We start from the raw sequence: 23,024 nt of genomic DNA, 5'->3' as shown, positions 1-23,024 counted from the left end.
AGTGCGGGAGTCAAACGACCCCGGCTAGGTGATTATCTAGCCTCCTTTTGAAGACCCCCAGGGTAGGACCAAGCACCACTTCCTTTGAAGCTGGTTCCTAGCTGCCCTGACTGCGAAGTAGTGCCTCCTGATGTCTAGCCTGAATCTACTCTCAGTCAACTTATGGCCATTATTCCTTCTTACTCCTGGTAGTGCTTTGGGAAACAGGGACTCTCCCATTGCCTGCTGGTCCCACTTGGCCAGTTTATAGGTGGCCACCAGATACCCTCTCAGCCTTCTCTTGTGGAGGCTGAACAGGTTCAGGTCCCATAGCCTCTCTTCATAGGGCCTGCCCTGCTGCCCCCTAATCATGTGAGTGGCCTCCTCTGGATCCTCTCGATTCTGTCCGCATCCCTCCTGAAGTGCGGCACCCAGAACTGGATGCAGTACTCCAACTGTGGCCTGACCAGTGCCGCATAGAGGGGGAGGATCACCTCCTTGGACCTGCTCGTGATGCATCTGTGGATGCACGACAAGGTGCGGTTAGCCTTCCTGACCACATCTTCACATTGGTGGCCCATGTTCATCTTGGAATCAATAGTGACTCCAAGATCCTTTTCTGCCTCTGTGCTGATGAGAAGGGAGTTCCCCAGCCTGTAGGTATGCTGCTGGTTCTTCCTCCCTAGGTGCAGTACCTTGCACTTGTCAGTATTGAAACACATCCTATTCTCATACACCCACCTCTGTAACCTATCCAGATCTAGTTGTAGCCTGTCCCCCTCTTCTAGTGTGCCCACTTCTTCCCACATCTTAGTGTCATCGGCAAATTTGAACTAGGTGCTTTTCACCCTCTTGTCCAAGTCGCTGATGAAGATATTGAACAGTGTGGGCCCGAGGACTGAGCCCTGGGGAACCCCACTGCCCACATCCCTCCAGGTTGAAAACGGCCCATCCACCACCACTCTCTGGGTGCAGCCCTCCAATTTGTGACCCATCTGACTGTGTAGGCATTGACACCACAGTCGCCTAATTTTTTAATGAGAATGGGGTGAGAGACAGTGTCAAAGGCCTTCCTAAAGTCCAGAAAGACTACATCCACTGTGACACTTGCGTCCAAGGATTTTGTGACCTGGCCGTTGAAGGCAACCAGGTTGGTTGCCAGGTGCTGATCCACCTGTTGAATCGGGCCAGGTGCTGCCTGAGACCTGGGGCAGCACCCACCCGCTAGCACTCCACCCAGGCAGCCCCAGGGGCACTGCCACTACAGAGTGGAGCACCAGGCCCCCCGTGCAGCTCAGGGGCTGCACAATTCAGTGGGAGCTCATGCGGGCAGGCTCCACCAAGAAAAAAAAAGCAGCAACAAGCCTGCCTTTTTTTATTCAGCTGGAACCTGCTAGCCTCTCCCATGGCCAGGGAGTGAGTTGCTGGTGGGCCCTAAGCTGTGGGGGCTCCTGAACCTTCCCTCCATGGTGGTGGCACCCCCAGGGCAGCACCCACCCGCTAACACTTTGTCCAGGTGGTCCTGGGGCTAACTACCACCATGGAGGGAAGCACCAGGGACCCTACAGCCCAGGGACCACTCAGCCTACCAGCAGCTCACCCCCTGGCCATGGGAGATGTGGGGAGGTGCCAGGACAAAAAAAATAGGCGGGGACCAGGCCCCTCGCTGTTTTTTCTATTTTTTCTTGGCAGATTCTGTCTGTGTGAGCTGGGGGGGAGGGGCAGTCCTTCCCTTTGTGGTGGTGGACCCCCAGGGGGTGCTACTGCTGTGGAGGGAAGGACTGGGCCCCCCCACAGCTCAGGGACCACTGGCAGCTCACCTTCTAGCCATGGGAGAGGCAGGCAGGCTCTGGGGGAAAAAAAAAGGATGGGGCCCCTTGCCACTTTTCTTTTTTTCTGGTGGAACCTGCCTGTGCCCAGGGGGTAGTGAGCTGCCATGGGCCGTCACTGTTCCATAACAGTGATGGAAGTCCCTAAATTGAAATGGTGGGTTTTTAATCAACACAATTTAAAACCCACCAATTAAAAACGCAGTCTTTCAATTTAGGGAGAACTAAACCTCCGTCACGTGTACAAACGGCCTATCAGCCTAAATACTAAACCTATTAGAATGAAGGAAGATATGAGGGTCAATCCCAATTTTCAGTTTCTTGATTAGCAAATGAACACAACTAACTTCTTTATGTTGTTGAAAAGACTTTTTCTTAGGGCAAAGTTGAGCGTGAAATTTAGGCTGCAGAAATCTGCCTAAAAGTTTCCCAGAAACGAATAGAGCCTGCCCTCAAAAAATGTGGACTGGGGAGCTTTTACATCAAGATGGCTATCTCAGTGTAATAGCTTAACCTTTTTTTGCTCTAGTTATTTAAAGTAACCCTTAGGTTAGGAGTATTGAGTTGAGCTCAGCTAACTATATTGGAATAAAATCCACTTCTTCTTTCTCTCCATTTAGATCTTACACTGAGATAGCTGTCTTCTATGAACTTCTCAATGAAAACTTACTCTACTTTGCAACACAGACAAAGCCTGATTTGTTATCAGACCATTTCTGTATTTCCCAATTTGCAGCAAGTCAGGGACATTGTAAAATGAGTCAGAATAACCCCTGCAATACCACACAGGAAGCATTCCAACCAGAACTGTGGGGTTGTGCAGGGTTTAGGACACATGTCTTAGGTAGTCCAGAATTAAAACTTGGTAAAGAAATTTAGTACTGTATTGCAGAGCATTAGTCAGAAAAAAGAAATCTAGTGTTGGCATCTTTAGTAACATTATGTTACACTGAGGAAAAAGAAAGATGACAGTACAAGTACTCATTTATTTATCTGCTTTTGTACAGTACATCCTAGTCACAGATACTGGATATTGTGGCAGAACTGTAGGGAACATGGACAAATCTAACATCAGATGCCCCTACCCAACAATAATCATTGACCTCTCATTGTCTTAGGATTCTATAGCCAAACTAATTATACTGAACACTTATGTGCTAGTTCACTCCTTCATTTTGCAATGATTTTCAGCCAGTTGCAAAATGAGGCCCCAAGGGTGTGAGGCTACAGCATACACAGAGAAAACATTAACGTACCCAATCTTTAAAAGGCTGTTTTTAGCCTTAAATCAGCATTTATGATCTTTGGGGTCTGCTGAATTTTTCTTTCTGTTCTTACATTTGCCTTATTTCCATTTGTTGATTGAGGGGATGGACCATGTGGTGGAAGATAGAGAGATACAAGCTGTCTGCTATTCATTTACATATATTCACACTATACAAAGAACTCAGGAGCAGTAGCGCTGTCTAAGGGGGAGGGCACTGACTGGAGTTGGAGCGGGGTTTTGCCCTCCTATTCCTTCCCCCCGTCCACCTTCCCTGCAGTGGCTCTGGCTCTGGCTCCAGTAGTGGGCAGAGAAGCAATGGCAGCAGCTGCTGGTTCACTGCCGCTAGGGGAGATGCAACCTCCTTTTTTGCTGCTATCAGTCACCATGTGAGAAATTGCCAAGACATGTGGTAGCATCCTCTCTGGCTATGTGCAGTTCCTGTAGACTGCCACTGAACTTAGCAGGCAGTCATCGACAATATGTGACATGGTGTGTGTTCTGCCACAGCTACCATCCAGATTGTTGCAAAGATCAGAACCTATTAGCAAGACCCACTGATGGCATGGCAGGTTGAAGCCAGGTGGGCAGACTGTAGGATCTGTGATAAGGAACTTGTTTGGTGGTTATTTCGACCGCCATTCCTCACATGGGTGTCCACCATGTGGTCCTGGTGCGGCAGTTTGGACAACAGTGTGTGTTGTGATAGTAGATGTGCTTCAGAAAACTGCCGCTGAAAACTGCTGTTTTGCTGCTGAAAACTGGTGTTTTTTCTGGTGGCTTGACATGAATATCACTTTCCAAACAATCAGTGTTGTGGTTTTAAAAACAGATGTTTTCTACAGCAGATTTTTTGCAGCTTTTTAACTTCTGGTGTCATCTCTAAAGATGTTCCATGAATAGTGATTTTTTTCTTCACCACTGGCTGTGTCTACATGAGACACTGACTGCACTGTTACTGTGCAGTCATTTAGTACAGGCAGTCCTTGGACTTACGACACAATTGGTCCCTGAAAACCACGTCTTAAGTTGAAACGTTGTAACTCGGAACCAATTTTCTCATACAAAACAGTGTTATAAATGGGGGATTGGTTCCTGAACCAAGGCCCGATACCCGATTTTCACCACAAATACCCCAGAATTTTGTACTCAGTCAATTATAGATGAGTAATATAGCTACATTAATGTATTTATATTGTAAATAGCAATCATATTGATTTGGAAGGACTTCTTTGAGGTGACTTTGCTGATCTTTTTGAAAGGCTCTTGGTTGGACTTTTTGAAGTGTTCTTGGCTGGAGTCTTCTCAGGAGTCATGGCTGCAGGTTTTTCTGGAGACTTAGATTTCACAGATTTCATAGACACTAGGGCTGGAAGGGACCTCGGAAGATCATCAAGTCCAGCTCCCCGCCTGAAGGGCAGGAAGTCAGCTGGGGTCATAGGATCCCAGCAAGATAAGCATCAATTTACTCTTGAAGGTGTTCAATGTAGGTGCTTGAGCCACCTCCGATGGCAGGCAGTTCCAGACCTTGGGGGCTCGGACAGTAAAGAAATTCTTCCTTATGTCCAGCCTGAAATGGTCTTGCAGTAGTTTATAACTGTTCGACCTCATCATGCCTTGGGGTGCTCTGGTGAACAAACATTCCCCCAGATACTGGTGGTCACCCCGATAAACTTATAGGTGGCCATCAGAGGCCCAAAACTGGATGCAGTACTCCAGCTGTGGCCTCACCAAGGCCAAGTACAAGGGGAGAATGATGTCCTGGGATTTGCTTGAGAAGCATCTATGGATGCAAGCCAGCATTTTGGTCGCTTTACTAGTTGCAGAATCACATTGCAGGCTCATGTTCATCTTGTGGTCAATGATGACCCCCAAGTCTTTCTTCTGTAGTGCTAGCCAGTGTAGCACTGCTGAGCCTATAAGGATGCTGCAGGTATTCCTCCCAAGGTGGACAACTTTGCATTTTTCGGTGTTAAACACCATCAGGTTCTCATCCACCCATTTGCTGAGCCTGTCCAGGTCAGCTTGGATCGCCCTCCTGTCTTCAGGTGTGGATGCTTTGCCCCAAAGTTCAGTGTCATCGGCGAACTTTGCCAGTCCGCTTCTGACTCCAATGTCCACATCATTAATGAAGATGTTGAACAAGATGGGTCCAAGGACAGAGCCTTGGGGGACCCCACTGGTCACAGGGCACCATGACGATTGATGTTCATCAGTTACCACCCTCTGGGTCTGACCACGGAGCCAATTTCAACTTCTCTGCTTTTTTAAAGAAAGTGTCCAAGGAAGTTTGGACAGATGTTCTCCAGGGAGATGAGTGACACGGAGAACTTGTTTGCTGGCGTGGCGTTGCATTGGATCAAGCATTGTAAAGTTGAAACAGGGTGTCAATTTATAAACGTTGTAAGTGCAAAATGTTGTCACTCAAAATGTTGTAAGTCGAGGTCTGCCTGTACTTGCATACACAAGTACTGTGCACTAACCAGTGTTACTGCGCAGTAGCGTCCCCACATGGCTTCCAGATAATACCGATTGTGCAGTAGCTTGTTACTACTGTGCAGTAGTGTCACATCACAGTTCATGCCCCATGACACTACCTTGCAGTACTAATGAGCTACTGCACAGTAAGCGTCTCATGTAGGTGCAGTCATTGAGAAGTACTGTAGCTAAAGTACACCCTGTTCTTGTGAGTCTTGGAAAATGGCAATTCTTAGGTTAATCTTTTACCCTCATTCCTTTACTAAAGAGATGTAGTTAGCTATGTAAGTCTCAAGTCAGACAGAAGGCAGAGCAGGGTGGCAGCTTAGAGACTAACTTATTCAGAGAGACTTTTGTGGGTGACAGCGTGGTTTGTCAGATGCTAAGACCTTTTGTTAAAGGTATAGTAACAATTAGCTGTTGTTGATTACCCTTTTTAATTGATCAACCACAAACTGAGGAGCTTAAAATAATTCCTGCATATCACCTATAGCATTGCTTTATGAATAGTATATTGTCAAGACTAAAAGTGCAGAGGGGAGGAGGGGGGCAGCAGCACCCCTAAGTATTGGAAATACAGCAAGATAGAAATGAAAAGTCTTGCAAGACAGAAAAATTTCAAAATTTACTGGAGACCATCCAGGATTACTTGTCTGTATCTGGTCATAATGTTGCTTTGAGGCTACATTCTTCAATCCTTGTTCAAAAAGAATGTGGTATGCAATATAGCATTAAAGCAGATGCAATTAACTGTACTCATAGAAGGCACTATGAATTCCAGGCTATGTTGAAAGTGAGGGAACTCAAAATGGATTCTGTGCTTTAAGAACATAAAATCCTCTAGCATTTTTGTTTCAGAATTGTATTTCTATATATCTCAATCTTGATGCAGCAGAGTCATACATCGGTTGTGAGATGTTCAAGAAAGAAAAGACGTATTAGAAAGGAGGGAAAGCAGGCAATCAGTGAAGACAATCTATATCTCATTCACATTGTTGAATAAATAATAGCAGAGTGGATCTAAAATTAGGGCTGAGCAGAAATCAGAAACAGTCTGAACATGTGGCTTTTGAATCTCTCCAACCTGCCTTGGACTCTTGAGGACCAGGTCTTTAGTTGGTGTAAATCTCCTGAAATCAGTATATTTACATTAGCTGAAGGACTGGTCCTACTAGTCTGGATTAGCAGGCCTGACACTTTTGTCTTTTGCATTTATTGTGATTTAAAAAAAAAAAATATTTCTATTATAAATGTTACAGAATCCCATCCCTGCAGTGCAGAGAAGAGTCTGGCTGCTTGCCTAATTACCCATGGCTGTCCCAGAAATCTTGGTTCTCTTAGGATTTGACCTGATAAGTGACTCTTGGTGATACTAGGCACCTTCAGTTGACTTTGATTCCATGAGTTGTTCACCACACTGAAAGATTCGTTCTTAATAGCTCATTTTTGTTTCCTCCTTTTGCCAAAAACAGCTTGATCTCCAGGAAAAAACTCCTTGGACTATGGCAGAACAAAGATGGCCTCATAGGACCAGCAGTCAACCAAGAAGGAGAATGATGAATTCTCACTTAGGCCACAGAAGCCTAAGGGAAACTTTAGCGTTAAACATGGACTTTGCGCTGTGTAGGTGGAACAACAACAGCAACAATTATTATGATTATTTTTATAAACCTAACCCTTTGGTTCATCATCAACAGGAAATAAGAAACGAACTTGCTGTAACTTATTTTAAGAAACAATGGGTAGTATGAAGGAGAACTGGAGTATGGATAGTATGAAGGAGAACTGAAAACTATACAAACTGTGCCGATGGGAGGCCTGCCTGCGTGACTGTGAAGACCACAGGCAGTGGAGATATGGAACTCTGCTAAATGATTGATTCTGCCTCAGTGTCTGCTCAGCAGTTGGCAGGTATACTTTTCTCTATAGAAATCTTGCTCCTTTTAAAGCCTCCCACCCATCCTCACCCTGCAAAAAGAGTATATTATATAGTAAACTAAAAATCCTCATTTTGCCTTGACACTTGCCTTGCCTTAGATGGCAAACTGTTCCTTTTCAGTTCCTGTAGGATGCAGCTCTCATCTGACAAGTTTTGCTTCCTTTGCATCTTTAAAAGGCAGAACCCTGGGGTTCACTCACTTTTGGGTTAGGAATCTGGGCTTCAGCCTCCTAGAGTCTTATTTTCCTATTGTGCCAAGATTACATGTCTAAGTGTTTTTGGCACCTGAAAGAAACTTCCTTTTAGGAGCCTGTGATCAGTGTAACTGATTAACATGACTCAAAACAACTTGTCCAAGAACAGTATTTTATTCATTCAGCCCTGCAGTATGCAGGGGCCAAGGTTAAAACAGCAAAAATCTATACACATCTGGTCTTACCTAAATTGTATTATTCTTGCAAGCTTTATAAGGTTCCACTCAGTCTAAACAGATCTCTATTTCTGGTCTTGGAGAAAAAAACTGCAATCTCTGCAATACCTTGCCTAAGCAGTTGTTATCCACTCATTTCTTTGTAAACAGGTGATTAGCAGTTTAATGGATCCTTTTGATTTTAGGCTGTAGACATGGAAAACTAATCTGTCAACCTAGTCTGAGGAAGAGTGTTTTGTACCTGAAAGCTAGATTAACAAACCTCCCTACTCATACTTGGTTTAATAGAAGATATTATCAAGCACATCCTGCTTCTTCCATATTCTCAAATCACAACTACAGCAACTCTACACTACAACACTACTACAACCTGGCTGGTGTTAGGCGGGTCAGCAGTTCACCCATTTTTCTGTTAAGGATCCTTAGAATTTTCCTTGGAGAAGTCTTCGCTCTAGTCATTGATTAAGCTTCCTTTGAACTGACTGCTCAGAGGAGTTTTCCATCTACTGACTCCTCTGTGAAATCCTATGAAATGTGAATTTTCATTTCTACCCAGGAGAACTTTTACAATCTTTTCTCCAATGCCTGATGAAGGGTGTTTGTGCCTTAAAGCTTGCAATTAAAGATTTTTTTTTGCAAAAATGTTGGTGGTCTAATAAAAGAGATTGTCTCTACTACAAGTCATGATTGCATCTCATTTCCAGATATTTTACAGGTAGTGACTGGCTAGGATAACAGAACCAAAGAGGACAATGGTATACCCTTCTTATACGTTATAGGCCAATAGTTAGAGCATTTATGGGAGATTAGGTTCAAATCCCCTCTTTGCCTGATTCAGAACAGGGGCTGGGTCCCAGGTGCTCCCCCTCAGAGCTGAGTTCCCTAATCACCAAGCCATATGGTACGAAACAGAAGGGACACTACTGCCACTACCACCACCACCTTCTTCTTGGTAGTTTAATGAATGATACCTTGTACATCTCACTTGCAAACTTCAAGCTTTCTTCCTGAAATGCCAAAAGGAACTATTTCAATATTTCTGAAATTTTTCATTTTGGCTGAAACTGTACTAAATCTGACCTGGATTCACAAATAGTTTTAGGTCAACCTGCATTTCTTAGCAAATAGTTTGTTGCCTGGAGGGAAAAATTGCCCAGCCCAACTTGGCAGTACATATTAAAAAATAAAATGGACTCCTCCTTATTCTTCACATGGGAAGATTTTTAAAAACACAAAAAGAAGCTTGATGCCTAACCCCACTTGTGCCTTTGAAACTCTCCCTGCAGATGGATTAATCAATAATGACAAATCTTTCAAACTCTGAGTATTAAATAAACCTAATAATCCTTCCATTTAATGGCAGAAAAGCCCAGATTGCTTTATGTGAAACTTAAAGGAGCATTAGCTCAAATGATAAATAACATCTCCAAATGGACTGAACCCAATTTTTTGGATTTAAACTGAAGGAGTTGTGACATTCTTTGCCAGACTAAATAATGTTATCAAACCCATTTCATTTTGGAGCTTCACATAGATCAGAACAGACTGATGCACTTCAGTCTGTTTTTGCCCTGGAAAACCCCATACTTACAAGATTTGAAGTCAGCTGCTGGACAGAGCTCAACAGACAGAGTGCTAAACCTGAGAGAGACTGACAGACTCTTATTATAAATAACACAGGGCTGGGCTTGAGCCTAGGAAAAGAATCCCAGGAGGTCAAGAAAAGAAAGCTGTAGTTAGGGATGGAGTGGAAGGGAAAGAAGCTTGGAAAAAGAGACGGAAGTAAAAGGGAGACATCAACATTTTGAATCTATTCTGAATTAGCAGTGGAATGACTGCCATGTGTTTTTCATCATTAAAAAACAAAACCAAGAAATAAATACCCAAGTAAATAATACATAAACATATAAAAAGATAAAGGAACAAATGACAATATTATCAGTTTGAAGTCCTGATGTCTATAATGTGAGTGATTAAAAAAATAAATACCAGTACATTGGTAGTGTCACTGTATCAGATAGCATTCTGTTCTATAAAGCTTCTAGTAAAACATCTGCATCCCATCACTTTCAAAACTTGTGATTGATTATAATGGATTACTTAGATATATAGCATGTTCATTATTGTACAAGAGGCCGGATAACTCTTATACAATAGGGATTCTTTATTTATGAATGATTAAAAATATTTTATAGCTGCCTATCACTAATTTCCAATGCAGGAACGTAGTAAAATCAATTAATAGTAAGAACAAAGAGTAGGATCCTAGGGAGAAGGAAACTTTTATTAATTTTGTCAATTTCTTTTCATGGAACTGTCTTTTGTGCCATTCTTTTTCTCCTTGGTTTAGTTCTGCTGATTTAGAGTTCCCTGGTTTACTCATGATTTAAAGGCAAAGTGAAGTGTAACAAACACTGACAGGCTTTAATAAAGAGATGTACAATCTCTCTGATGTATTTGAGGGAACCTTTGCTGCTTGTGGTTTTGTATATAGTTATGGTAAATAACTATCATGCTGATTTTTGTGGTCTGCCCTTTGCTGTGAACACTTGACCACTGGAGACTCATTTAACCTAAATAACCCAACCCTATGCATAGTCTCAAACAAACAGAAAAAGAAAAACAAATCTGAAAATGACCTGCCACAATGACATGTCTATTCTCTGGACTCCAATGTTTTATTTCATACACTATTAAGGAATGTGGTTCTGACAGGCCTCAGACCTCAGAGAACCTTGTTATATGTTAGGTTTGTCACTGTGAGTTTCCTCTTTCCCCATGGCTGATTCCTGCAGATTCTCTTAATAAATGAGCCCAAATGGGAGATAGAATGACAGGGTTGAGGCCTTGAACGCAGCTAGCTGTACCTCACAGGGGGATAGCAAACTTTACATCTTGACAGAAGGCATTCAACCTGAACTGAAGTTGCAGGCAAGATTGAGTGTCCCTGTCTCAATATAGAGCAGAAAAGCACATGCCTTTGGACCTGAGGGGCTTTTACTGAAAATTATTTTATTCTTCTGAGTAGCACTTATAAAGCAGTTAGGGAGAAATTAGTGTTGTGCTCACTATCAAGCAAAAGCAAGCTAAATAAAAGAAATCAATTTAAAACATATATAACAACAACAACAATATATTATTGTTGTTGTTGTTGTTATTATTATTGTTATTATTATGGGCACAGGTTAACACTGAGTGATGAATTCAGAATATACATCTTAGTTTATGTGTATCGAGGACTGATTATTGTAAAAAGTAACCCAATGTAACGTCTTTCCCTGTGGGTCTTTAAAAATGTGTTTCAGTATGTGCTGGAGCAATAGTTAATATTATCCTGAGGCAAGTTAAAAACAGTTACAGAGCTTAATAAAAAACTTAAATGACCACCAGGTAGCAAAAGGAATTTCTTCTGAGGTTTCATTCATCTTTGCAGCAGGATGTCAAGCAGGGACATTAGCAGTCTGGTAAACCTTGAAGTCATAAACATGACGCTATCAGAAAACTTCTGGGTTGAGCGCATCTCCAGAGCATACTATTTTTAGTAGTTTATAAAAACTGACTATAAATTAGAAATCACCTGAAAGGTGGCAGGGCTTCTTTCCCTTGAGGAAAATTTTCAATTTTTTGTCAAACCTTCCTCCCCCCCAACTTTTTTTTGGTTTTTAGCAACCAAAGATATTCTTTTTTGACTGAAAAGTTCTGTGGCTTGGTTTTCTGATGACAAACCAGTCTTTTTGGGGAAAAGTAAATGTTTTCTGTGATTTTTTTTAAAAAAAAAATTCCAATTTGATTTGCCATTGGATTAATAGTGAAGAGTTGAATCAAGGTAAGCTGGGCGAGCAATTCAGTGAAGTCACAAGTGGCTAAGGACAGGATGAGCATCTCCTATAGAATCCATGAAGGTGTTCTTTGGATAATCAGCCTGTTCTTTGAAAGTCTAACAAAGAAACAAAAATTAGAGCAGTTTGCAGTTAGAAGAACCATTTTGTAACCTTTTCAATGTTCACTAGGTTGCTTTCTAATTGCCATGAGGTAGTGTCTCCTGAAAGCATCACATTGCTAGCAGGTTCAAAGAGTGGAATAAAGATGACACAAGAGGGCAGTGCCCATTCAATACTGGTGTTTCTTATCTGAGTGACAAAAATACTTTTTGAAGACTAATTTTGTAAACATGACTTGCTTTGAATAGATTTCTCTTAGGTTATGAAATGACTCTTTGCTTTAATACCAAATGTAAAGTTCAAATACTCAAGATAACAGTTCAGGAAACACCTTTCAAACCTAAACACTTTAATAAAGGCAACTTTTTGACTGATGCCATTTTAAAATATTTTCTTGCCGTGATCTTACAATCTTCTAATTGCATTACATTATTGCTGTTCAGTAGGGGTGTGCAAAGCGGGCCGTATTTGATTCAGATTCAGATTCAGCCCAAATCAGGGACAGTGATTCGATTCGTTGATTTGGATTACTGTCCCTGATTCAATTTGGCCGGATCCAAAACTAAAGATTTGATGCTGAGAATCAGCGATTCAGCCATAGACATAGTGTTAAATGTTTTTTCTACATACCTCAAGGTACCAGGCGTGGCTCATGAATGCTGAGATGGTGGGGTAGGTGGAGCTACCTGGTACCTTGAGTTATGTAGAAAAAAAATTTAAAGCTGTGTCTATATCCAAATTGCTGAAGCTTTCTGAATCTCTCTGAATCGATTCGGTGAATTCCTATTCGATTCAGAGAGGTTAAAGGGTCTCCTGATTTGATTTGGATTCAGAGATTTGACCACCAAATCTTTGCCAGATTGAATCAGGGACTGAAGCTTCACACAGCTGTACTGTTCAGCACTCCAAATATCTAAACTTTATCATATTACCCAGTATTCATGTCTCATCAAACTATCTCCCCTGAACATTCCTGGCTATTATATGTAAATTAAGTAGTTGGACAGAGTGCAGCAGCAAGAAAGTGGCCTGGAGAGTGATTAGCTAAAAGTATTTCTGTCCAATAAAAGATATTTGCCTTTTTAGGTGAACAGCTTCAGTTCCAAGATGTGCTGTAGGAAGGTTTTGCACTGCTTGGCATAACATCTCCATTAAAAATGGTAGCTGAGCTCTGCAAGGAAGAAAAGGAACCCATGCAAGCTTTTGTGTTTTTTCAAGACAAATAAGGGAATTCATGAGGTTTGTGCTTTTTGTACAATTTCTTTATAAGGAAGAAATGCCAGATCTTTTCATTTGGTGAGATGCTGAAGTCCCAAGCCAAAAATGCCCATGCCAATATCTAAACATTGAAGTTTATGGGATTATTTACTGAGAATTATGTATATGTTTAAGAACTTTGCCCGCCTTGCTCTCCAGAGGCCTTGTAGGTTTGGAATAATTTGTGTAATTTCTACAACTCACCCTTCTCTCATCTAATGCCACCTTTTTCTCCTGCACCATATTTTATTGTATTACACACAAAAAACAGTGGTAGTATAGTAGGAGGGGATTCATTTTTTTGGAAAATGAATATGGACTTAATATTCATTTCAGAACCAAATACAAAGTTAAATTTGGACAAAATGCACAAAATGACTATACATGAGCTTTGAAGTCCCAGAGCCAAAACTCTGTTGAGGTACTGAGCTGACATGCATGGATTGAATTATTGACTCTTAATTTGTTTGACTCCTCTCTCTTTTCTAGATAACACACTGAATCTTCTGTGATAATCTGTAGCAAAACCTTCTGACAACTTAGTAAATAATAGAATAGTTTATATGAATCAGAGCCTTTTGCTTGCACTTGATGCACGAGGACCTTGCAAAATCAAAGTCACAAATTGATCCAACATCATCAACCTGCTCAGCACACAATGTATTAAAATGAATTTCATGTTAGTTGTTAGAAGCAGCATCTTGATTGGTATCTCTGTACAGAATGTTTTCCTGGGGCTGTGCCAATGGTGCCTCATTGTCTGATTTCAAAGTACTGTAATTGAGTGATAATTGCAAGATCCTATTTTGAACCAACACCATGTGTGGCCTGATAAACTTTGTAACCGTTTAGCTGGAAATCTGAGAACCCTAAACAATTTATTTACAAAGAAAGACAGATATATATTTTAATATACTTCATAAATTGTCTACTCTTCACCACAAGGACAACAGATGTACAGGCAGCAAGGAAGGATCAATTAACATTGTACTGCCATTTCTTTATTTAAATCAGTCCCCTCTTTTGACATGCACTCTATTGGCCACATATATACTTTATAAAACCATGGTCTCTTTCCAGCTGTATAAATGGAGGCATTGAGCCTTGTTTTGCAGTGTGTTTTGTTTTGTGGTGTTTTTCTTGATTAGAACAAAGCTAGTCAAAGTAATATTTGGGAATTCCTTGAGAATGCCACTTGGGAATTTCTATAGTAAATAACTCATTCAATGCTAAGAAGAAAAAATCTGAAATAATAAATAAAGACCAGGGAGTCTTAACATAAATGTTTTTAGTTTATGGAGTGACTCTTACTTTCTGATAGGCTTGTTTCATGCTGATGGTTTGTTCGGAACATTATTTCCTTATGTCTGTATTCTCTCTGAGTGGCATGCTATAGGATTATTTATTAGGTTGTATCTTACTCTTACAGCTTTGAAAAGAGGTGGTTTTAATCTCTCTTGTGTGGGGGGCAGGGGTAATACAAAGGCACCTAAATATCTACTTCACTTTAGGTGACATTTAAAATGCAAACTCTTGAGTGTGTTTAAATCAAGGGGTAGATGGGTGGTTACACTTCCTAGAGGTGCAGCGCAGAAGGCATAGCTGGGTGGGGGAAAGTATTCAAAAGAGACCTTAAGTTACCTTTGCTCCTTTCCTGTTCCATGCTGGTGTGTGGGGCTGAGATGGCCGCTGTTGTAACTAAAGGCTTTGTTAGATGGTAAATTTAAGTGGCTTCTGGAGCCCTTATCCCTAGACCCCTAATTTTGCTCCTGTTCCATTAAAGTGCGGCCACTTTAGACAGCTATTCTGCACAAGTTGAAGGCTATTCTGCCTGCAGCATCCCAGAACACATTGGCCCCTCTTGAATCAGGGCCAGCAGAGATGCCGGGGTCCACTGAGGCCAGACACAGTGCCAAGTCCTCCAGGGACATCGGGCAGAGCGAGCATTACAGCCCTGGAGCACCCACTGGCCACAGTGCCTCCCAATACCACCCAGACTGGCTCTGCTCCTGTCGGCAGCACGGGTGTGGGGGTGGGCTCCAGAGAAGAAAAGGATTGGACCCCTTGGAGCTCAGGCAGTGAACGAATCTGGGCAGCAGCGGGAGGCACTGCGGCTGCTAAAGATAGCAAGGAACTTTCTTAGTAGCTCAGCTGGGCAGAGCAACTGAGCTGCAGGGTTGTAGCTCTCCTAGGGTCTCTGGTCTCATTGGAACTGACACATCGGCTCTGCACTAAGGGCAGGGCTATCGGGCTTAAGCTGGGCAGCCCTGCTCTCAGCACAGAGCTGCCACAGATCCGTAAAACCAGACAGTCCTGGAGAAGCAGCTTGGTCTTGTTGAGCTGCAGCAGCTCTGCACTGAGAGCAGGGCTGCCAGGGCTTAAGCCTGAGAGCCCCACTCAGTGCAAGGATGCTGTGTCAGTTCCAGTTGGACCAGAGAGCACCAGGGAAGCTGCTCCTCTGGGTCTGTCTAGTTTTGCTCAAACTGACACTGTGGTGCACCTGTTCTCTGCTTGGTGGGAGCAGCAAGCTGGTCCTGTTCCTAGCTCCTAGTCCTGCCCATGGTCACCAAACCTCTAATGGCAAGTCACAGTTGTGCAGATGAAGGACCCTCAGAGATGGTTTTTCATCTTAAGGTGTGACTGCTCCACTAACATGAACAACACTAAGCCAGTGAACATTCATTCAGCTTACAGAGTAAGGTATAAGCCCTTTGACAGCCTGCTAGTTTATGAAGCAAGCTAGAATGGCTCAACAACAAGCACTGTCAACCCACTCACTGATGCCCTGAAGTATGTTGCTTGTATGGGAGCAATGGGGTAACTAGCATCTTAGGAAGGGAAAGGAAAAAAAGAATGTCTTCCATAAAGTTTAAGGAAATCTTAGAGAGTCCTTTTATTGCCTGCTATTCCTTATCCCTCAGATTTCAGTTAGAGATATTTTAACACCGTTCTCTGCATTTAACCATAAAGGAAACAGCAGGCTGCCCCACATTTACCAATGCCCAGTCTGTCTGGGGTCAATAGTTCAAAAGAATCATTTTCACTTGTCTGTAAAAACACAAAAATTGATCTGTAGAGCCAACAGCTTAAATTTATCTATTTGTCCAGCCGCAGCATACTGTGTGTATAGGAAAGGGTACCACTGAAGCTTTTAAATGGATTTCTGTTTTGCTTAATGCTCCTTCTATGAACTATAGCTATTAAAACATGAAAGATATTGATCTTTGCTTTATGTATATTCACAGAATTTAACCAACATGAATATGGATACCAAAAATATACTTATTGGACAATCTGTTTATTTTGTAGAAGGCCAACTTAAAAAGTTATTTCTCTTCTTGTAGACAATACAGCTCTTTAAGAAGTTGTGTTCTTTTGACCTTTGATAGCATAAGAATTAAAAATTTAGGAAGTAAAAATATCAAAGGACATTTATTAAACACTATTTTGTACAAGGCCAACTTCAAAAGGCATATCTTTTATCTAGGAGAATGATGGGCTTTTTTATGAGTCAGTCTCAACAGCTACTACAATCTGTGCCATAAATTAGAAGGCTCCAGTTTTTGTTCTCAAAGGCTAATTATTTTACTGGCAAGAATAAACTGCCAACCTCGCTCTAGTTGACTTGTGTCTTACAGAGCAACAAGATATGCATGCCTGCATTGAAAACTTCCTTCAAATGCACCCCAACATACCTATTAGTATGTAAATTTTTTTCCTCCAGGTTTAAATGGGTGCTGTAAGCTTTTATACTGAGCAACTTTTACAGATAGAAAAACACAGTAAATAACCTCCTCTGCTTCTTCCAAGGAGGAACCTTCTTTTGCTCCCACAGACATTTCGGTTTATTTCAGTGAAGCAAAATCAGCATTAAAGTATGAAATTCAGTTTACTGTTGAGAAGTGCACGAGACAGGGAGCCCACTTTTAAAAAATGTAAAGGCAAGACACATTTCTACCCTTTCCCCACTCCTCCGCCAGTGGCACAGCTGGAGCAGAGCCACGTGGGAGTGGATGTGGACTGCCTGCTAAGGGATTGGTGTTGCCTACCCTTCTGCCTTTCTCCCTGGATCCCTGCACTGGCCAAGTGCCCCCTGCCCACCCGGCAGCAGTGGGGGGGCACAACTCCATGCAGCTGCCGCTGCCCCTGGCCTATTGCTGCCAGGCAGGCAGGGGGCACGTGGCACAGGGTTTCCGGGGGGGGGAGGGCAGCATGGCAAGGAGCCCTGAGCCCACAGAGGGCAGCCTACATCTGCCCCCGCCCTACATACAAAGCTGGGGAGCATATACCTCCCATGCCCTCCCGAGGGGGTGCGTGCAGCAGCAGGGAGCCACCCCATGCACCTGGCTGGGCAGCACCCCCAGCCCATGCCCCACTCCCTCCTCACTGTGGGAGCCTCAATCTGCCTTCCCCATGTTCCTTCCCCACCACAGACTTATCTGCAGGGAGATGTTCTTCACATTGCCTGGCTGCATTCCCAGCAACATGTATGTATGTGGGCGCACACATGCGCATAGCGGACCCTCCCCCTGCTCCTCCTTGGAGGCAGGAACACTGCCAGCCTGCAAGGGAAAACCCGCTGTGTCCCATGAGTCCCTGCACAATGCTAAGAATCCAGAACAAATGCTGTCCTGGAGTCGTGCAGCCCAGGACCATGACTTGAGGTTCCTGTTCCAGGACTGTCCTGCCCAATTAGGGACAGGAGGTCATCCTAGCTTTAGGCTGAAGAAGCTAATTCCAGGCTGCAGCCTCAGCAGCCTCAAGTGAATCTCTTTTAGAACATGACTTTACATTTAGAATGAGGACCTTTTCAGTATTTCCTTCCTGACCTCTTCCCTTACTACATGACCACTATCTTCAAAATTAATACCAAATGCAGGGATGGCTACACCACTCATTTATTGAGTCAGGAAGCACTGTGATCATACATGGCATACTGCTCCTAAACCAGGAGTTGACAATTTTTTACCAACAATAGGTCACTACTTGTGACCTGGCCTCTGTGAGCTACTGATCCCTCCACAGTGTCCCAGCCCTCCCTGCTGTCTGCTGAGAACCATTCTTTGACCCCATCACTCTCTACTGTAGCCTCTGCCTACCCTTGCCTTTAAGTGCTATTGACTGCTGTCCCAATGATGATGGGGAGTGGCAAATTTATCAGTGAGGGTAAGCAGAGGTTGCAGTGTGGGGTGAGAGAGCAGTTCTCAGCATAGAATAGGGTGGGCTGGGGCAGGTGGCTTAGGTGCTGAGGAGGGGTCAGCAATACATGATAGAGGAATGCACAGTACAGGGCAGAGAAGGTGTCCCTCCTGTTGCATGCTACTGTGGGCCACATCACACCTTTGTGGGACATAAGTTACCAACCTGCGCTAAACCCTTCACTTTTGATCCACAGCCTTCTGGCCCTGCTGGTTCCCCTCATGCCCCACCCACAGTCCCCCTATCTTTGGAACTTGGGATCCCATTGGTTAGCCAGGACTGTGTGGACTGAAGGAGCTGGACTCAGACTTGGAGGCAGCTACAGGTGGCTGCTGTGTGAGCACTCGGGCACTAAAAGCTTGTTTGGGGACACCTCTGGAGGTGGAGGGTAGAAATTAAGGTACTGAGTGGGTATAACTACAGTTGGTGTTTCTTTATCTTTTACCTGTTCCCTCCCTCTAGTTCATTTGCTTGTGATCCTAGCCCCTATGATTTTCTGTATAAAAAGTGGGAACTCTCCCCTTTGTGCCAGTTTCTGAGGCTGAGGGTTGGCACACTAGTTTAGGAAGTGGTGTGCTCAGAGTGGTATGGTGTGTTTTGGCATGGAAATGCCTGGCACAAGTGAGCAATACAGAACTTCTCTAAGTGAGAGGTATAGACATGACTTTAAACTACATATACTGCTGTTGCCATCTTGCCTTCAGTCCTGCTACATCTCCCAGCCAATTGCCTTCTCTACACATTTGTATGGAAAGATTGAACTCTCAGCGTACTTCAACCAAGCACCTTAAAAAGAAAATGGTTTTTGCTCTCATGCATGCACGCACATGAATACAATATCTCACTGTCTGTCTTTATTAGAATTTCCTTTGCTAAGCTTGGGAGTGTTTTACCACCTATAGCAACATAATTACTCAGGTGTCCTTATACCAGTTTCTCTCTAGTAATTTTTTTTACCAGTTCAGCTCATGTCCCAAGTAACACAAAAGTTTTTTATTTTTCTTCAAAATGTCAACATTTTACAGTACAAACACCCCATTTTTGTATACTACTATCACCTCTCCTACTGACACACAAAGCCTTATGAAGTCCATTCATGAGCCATCAGAACACGTTTTGATTCCATTTCTGAATGACTTATAAAGCCCAAGGAAAGGGAATATGCAGCAGTTTAGCTTCACATTTGGGTATGATTAGCAAGGGTAAAACTTTAGTGCTGAAATTCATGCCAGTTCAGAGGATGCTTATACAAGGTCAACTGCTCCACTTACATCCTTGCATTAATGGCTTAAATGGGTCTTTAGTAGAGGCCTCTTTGCAGTGAAGTTTGCCTCAAGTGAACCGTCCCAGCACTATGAAAATGAATCAATGCACAGAACAGATCAGTGCATTGAACATCATAGTGATGCTAAGCATAATATGAAGAGGGTCATTTCAAGTCAAGTCTAACCCATTCATCTGGTCATTAGGAGGCATTATGACTGTGCAATTTTATTCACTGTTGATTAGAATTGGTTGAAAAAAAGGTGTGGCAGAGCACTGTTGGTGCCTGCCACTTTAAGGGCTGAGCCAAACAACCAGCAGTTGCTTGGTTGCGGCAGCCATTTTAGAAGTCTGGCCGCCTATATAAACAGAGCAGTTCACTGCTGGTAGTCCAGGCAGAAACATTGCCTAGCTATAAGTGCTGTCCTAGAGGTAAGGGCAGGAGCTTAAGGGGATGGTTTAGAGGCCCCTGGTCCTAGGCATGAGCTAAAACTGCACCCTGCCAGGGATGGGTGGCCTGGTGGGGCTCCTGGTGGGGCTTCTGGTGGTGTGGGAACCCCCAGGAAATACCAGGCCAGTTGCCACCCTGGTGAAAGGCAGGTTGGGGTGCCTTTATAACCCCAGTTCCCCTAACTGGGTGGGTTACCCCATAATGGGGCCAAGAAGGCAGACCCAGGTTAGAGAGTGGGCTAGAGGCTCATAAGCCTGACTTGGAACACCCTTGACTGGTCAATGCTGGGGCCAGGACCAAAAGGGGCAAAAGGGCCAGGGGCCCACTGTGAGGGATGCCCAGAGCTGAGCACCTGGGGTTCTGACTGGCTTTGGAGGTGAGGCCAGGGCCTGTGTGGCCAAAGGTCCTGGTGGGGAGGAGGGGGAACAGTTCAGGGAGCTAGGCAGCCCAGAATGAGGACTGCCTGATTGGAAGGATCTGGTTGGAGTCTGGATTGGAGGATTATGGAGCCAGTGACATTTAGAACTGTGGATGCTATCTGTGAGGCTTGGGCTGTGGTATAGGGGAGGAATGGAGCTGCAGATAGCACTCCCTGGCATTGGGGCAAGAAGGGGCAGCCTCCTGGCTTATTTAAACCAATTAAGAAACAATAAGGTGTGGTAGGCAGGGAGGTGAGTGATTGGCCCAGAAACAGGTGGGCAGGCCAATTGCAGACTAGCCCTAAGAGAGCCCTCTACTACACCAGGCTTTAAAAAAAAATCAAATTGTTTAATTTTATGTTTAATACATTTTAATTTTTTAAAAATGTCTTTGGCTTGGTAAATGTAAAATTTCAGTAACAATTTGGATATTTTCAGTAAACATATCAAAATATTTTTAAATGGATGGAAACTGAAACTGAAATGAAAAACAGAATTGTAACATGGAAAACTTCATTTTCCAAAAGGCTTTATAACAAAAAAGAGTTGACCAAGCAGATATCTGTAAAATGAGATGTGACAATTTATATTATTTTGTAAATGTGAAATGAATATTCAAGAAGTCTCCCCAGCTTGTATTCTTAGATATGTCTGTACTGGCCAGATTCTTACTTCAGTTACTCATCTGATCAGTGCTGTTTTCTTCCAATTGTATAAATTTAAACCTGGTATCCAAAATTATTTGCTTATGCACAACATAGTCCAATGAAACTGCAACTTTAAATTAGCCACTCCTACCTACATAATTTTTTTTAGTATAGTCAAAAATTAAATCTTGATCAATTTAATCAAGGTATCCTAGCCATTTAGATAAACAGGTTAGATAAACATTTGACTGGGATGGTTTAGATAGTGCTGACCTTGCTTTAATGATCTAAGTTTCCTTCCAGCTTCATCCCTATTTCTCTATGATGCTATAAACACAAAGGAGGAGAATTTCTACTTTGCCTAAGCCTCTAGGTACAGTGAAGTCTGGGAGCAGACAGGGAACTGGTTGTAGGACATCAAGACTTGATGTAACACAAAGATAACTTAGAGGTGCTACTGGTTTCCAGAAAAGAGAATAGATCCCATACTTTAGTTTGATATGAAGGAAACCCCCCAAACATTTATCTTTTCTCCTCAAAAATGAGTTTGTATAGGTGCCAATCTCTAATCTAATAATTTGGGTAACAGAGATAGCATTTGAGACACCCCACCTTAGAGTGGTGACTTTCTTTGACATTACGTATGATAGGGCCCACTAAGTTTGGTGATATCTCAGTTATCACAACATCCGTAATATCTTAAAATTAATGTAGATATTGGACAAGTTAAAACCTTTTCAGATTTACTCTTATCCCTAAGAAAAGAATAGCTATCAGAATCATCATGTGATTGTTTAACTATGAGGAGGGAACTTCTATTTCACTTTTGAAATGTGTCCTAATGGTACATGCTGTACTGAATCATATTAGGCATGTTTTGATAGCAACAAAAAGGTGGATAAAAATTAGTAACATTTTCATTTAAATATATTTTTTCTTTTTAAAAGTAATGTCATTTAGAATTAGATTTAAGTTATGACAAACCTATGTTAGGGAAGGTCCTGTTTGCTTCCAAAGTTGTAAAGAGGGTGAAATCACTGAACTGGTGAAAGTCTATGGTTAAGCCCCTGAATTCAGTGTTCACTGATGTCCTAAATAAACTTTTTCATAAAAGTAGCCTCTTCTACAGGTACAGAGGAAACGTTTGTTTCTTCATTCCAGTTTATTCATCAAGTTCAATTCAATAACTAGTTCTTTTAGAGTTGAATAACCAACTGGGATTTGAAAAAGTAGGAAATTTTGTTTTCCTCCTTCAACCAGTCAATAAAAATGAGGTATGAGAAGATGAGATCTACTAGTTCTAGGATTGAGAATGACATCATGATCAGAAACAATCATTCCCATTGACTACCTGCAAATCAGTTTCAAACTCAAAACCTGGTTATACTTTTATCTTATGTATCCAGCACATTTAGGTTATACGTGAATCAGAGGGCATGTCTACATGTGCATTTAGTCATGATTAGATTTACTGATCAGTAAGCTACTGTGCAGTAAGAGATTTTGGGTAGGTGTTTACAAGTGCAGGGACCTGGCACTAAACTTAGTGCCAGGTCCCTCCAGCCCTGCCATGTGCTTCTGTGGCCACTGGGGGAAACTCCAGCTTCTGGCCCCAGCGGTCAGCACTTGGCAGCTGTTTGAGGCCAGACCCAGTTGCCAGTACTTGGCAGCCATCTTTAAAACACAGCTCCGCACTGTGCTCTCTGGGCAGCCAGTTCCTGTGCTCAGATAAGCAGCATGGTATGCACAGAGGCAGCACATGACAACTGTGTTTGTGCCCCCTTTGGGTTCCTGAGCTATGGCTGTCCCAGACCTGGCCCTGGCAGTGAGGAACAGGGTCAATCCTGCTGGTCTCCTCATCACCCTGCTGGCCCGCTGTGCTCGTTATCACCTGGCCCATGGCTGTCTCTCTCTGCCTGGTTTCCCTA

The 23,024-nt window shown here is 42.9% G+C and overlaps 1 long non-coding RNA gene across 1 annotated transcript in view; it reads right to left on the bottom strand.

The window, feature by feature from the left end:
- The window catches only part of LOC112550598, a 197,922-nt gene that overhangs the window by 63,625 nt on the left and 111,273 nt on the right, over positions 1-23,024 (bottom strand). The window lies entirely within an intron of this gene.

Source organism: Alligator sinensis, unplaced genomic scaffold, assembly GCF_000455745.1.
Source record: "Alligator sinensis unplaced genomic scaffold, ASM45574v1 scaffold966_1, whole genome shotgun sequence".
Classification (NCBI taxonomy): Eukaryota; Metazoa; Chordata; order Crocodylia; family Alligatoridae; genus Alligator; species Alligator sinensis.
Note: the sequence above shows the minus strand (reverse complement) of the source record. Positions and strands in the feature narration are given on the sequence as shown.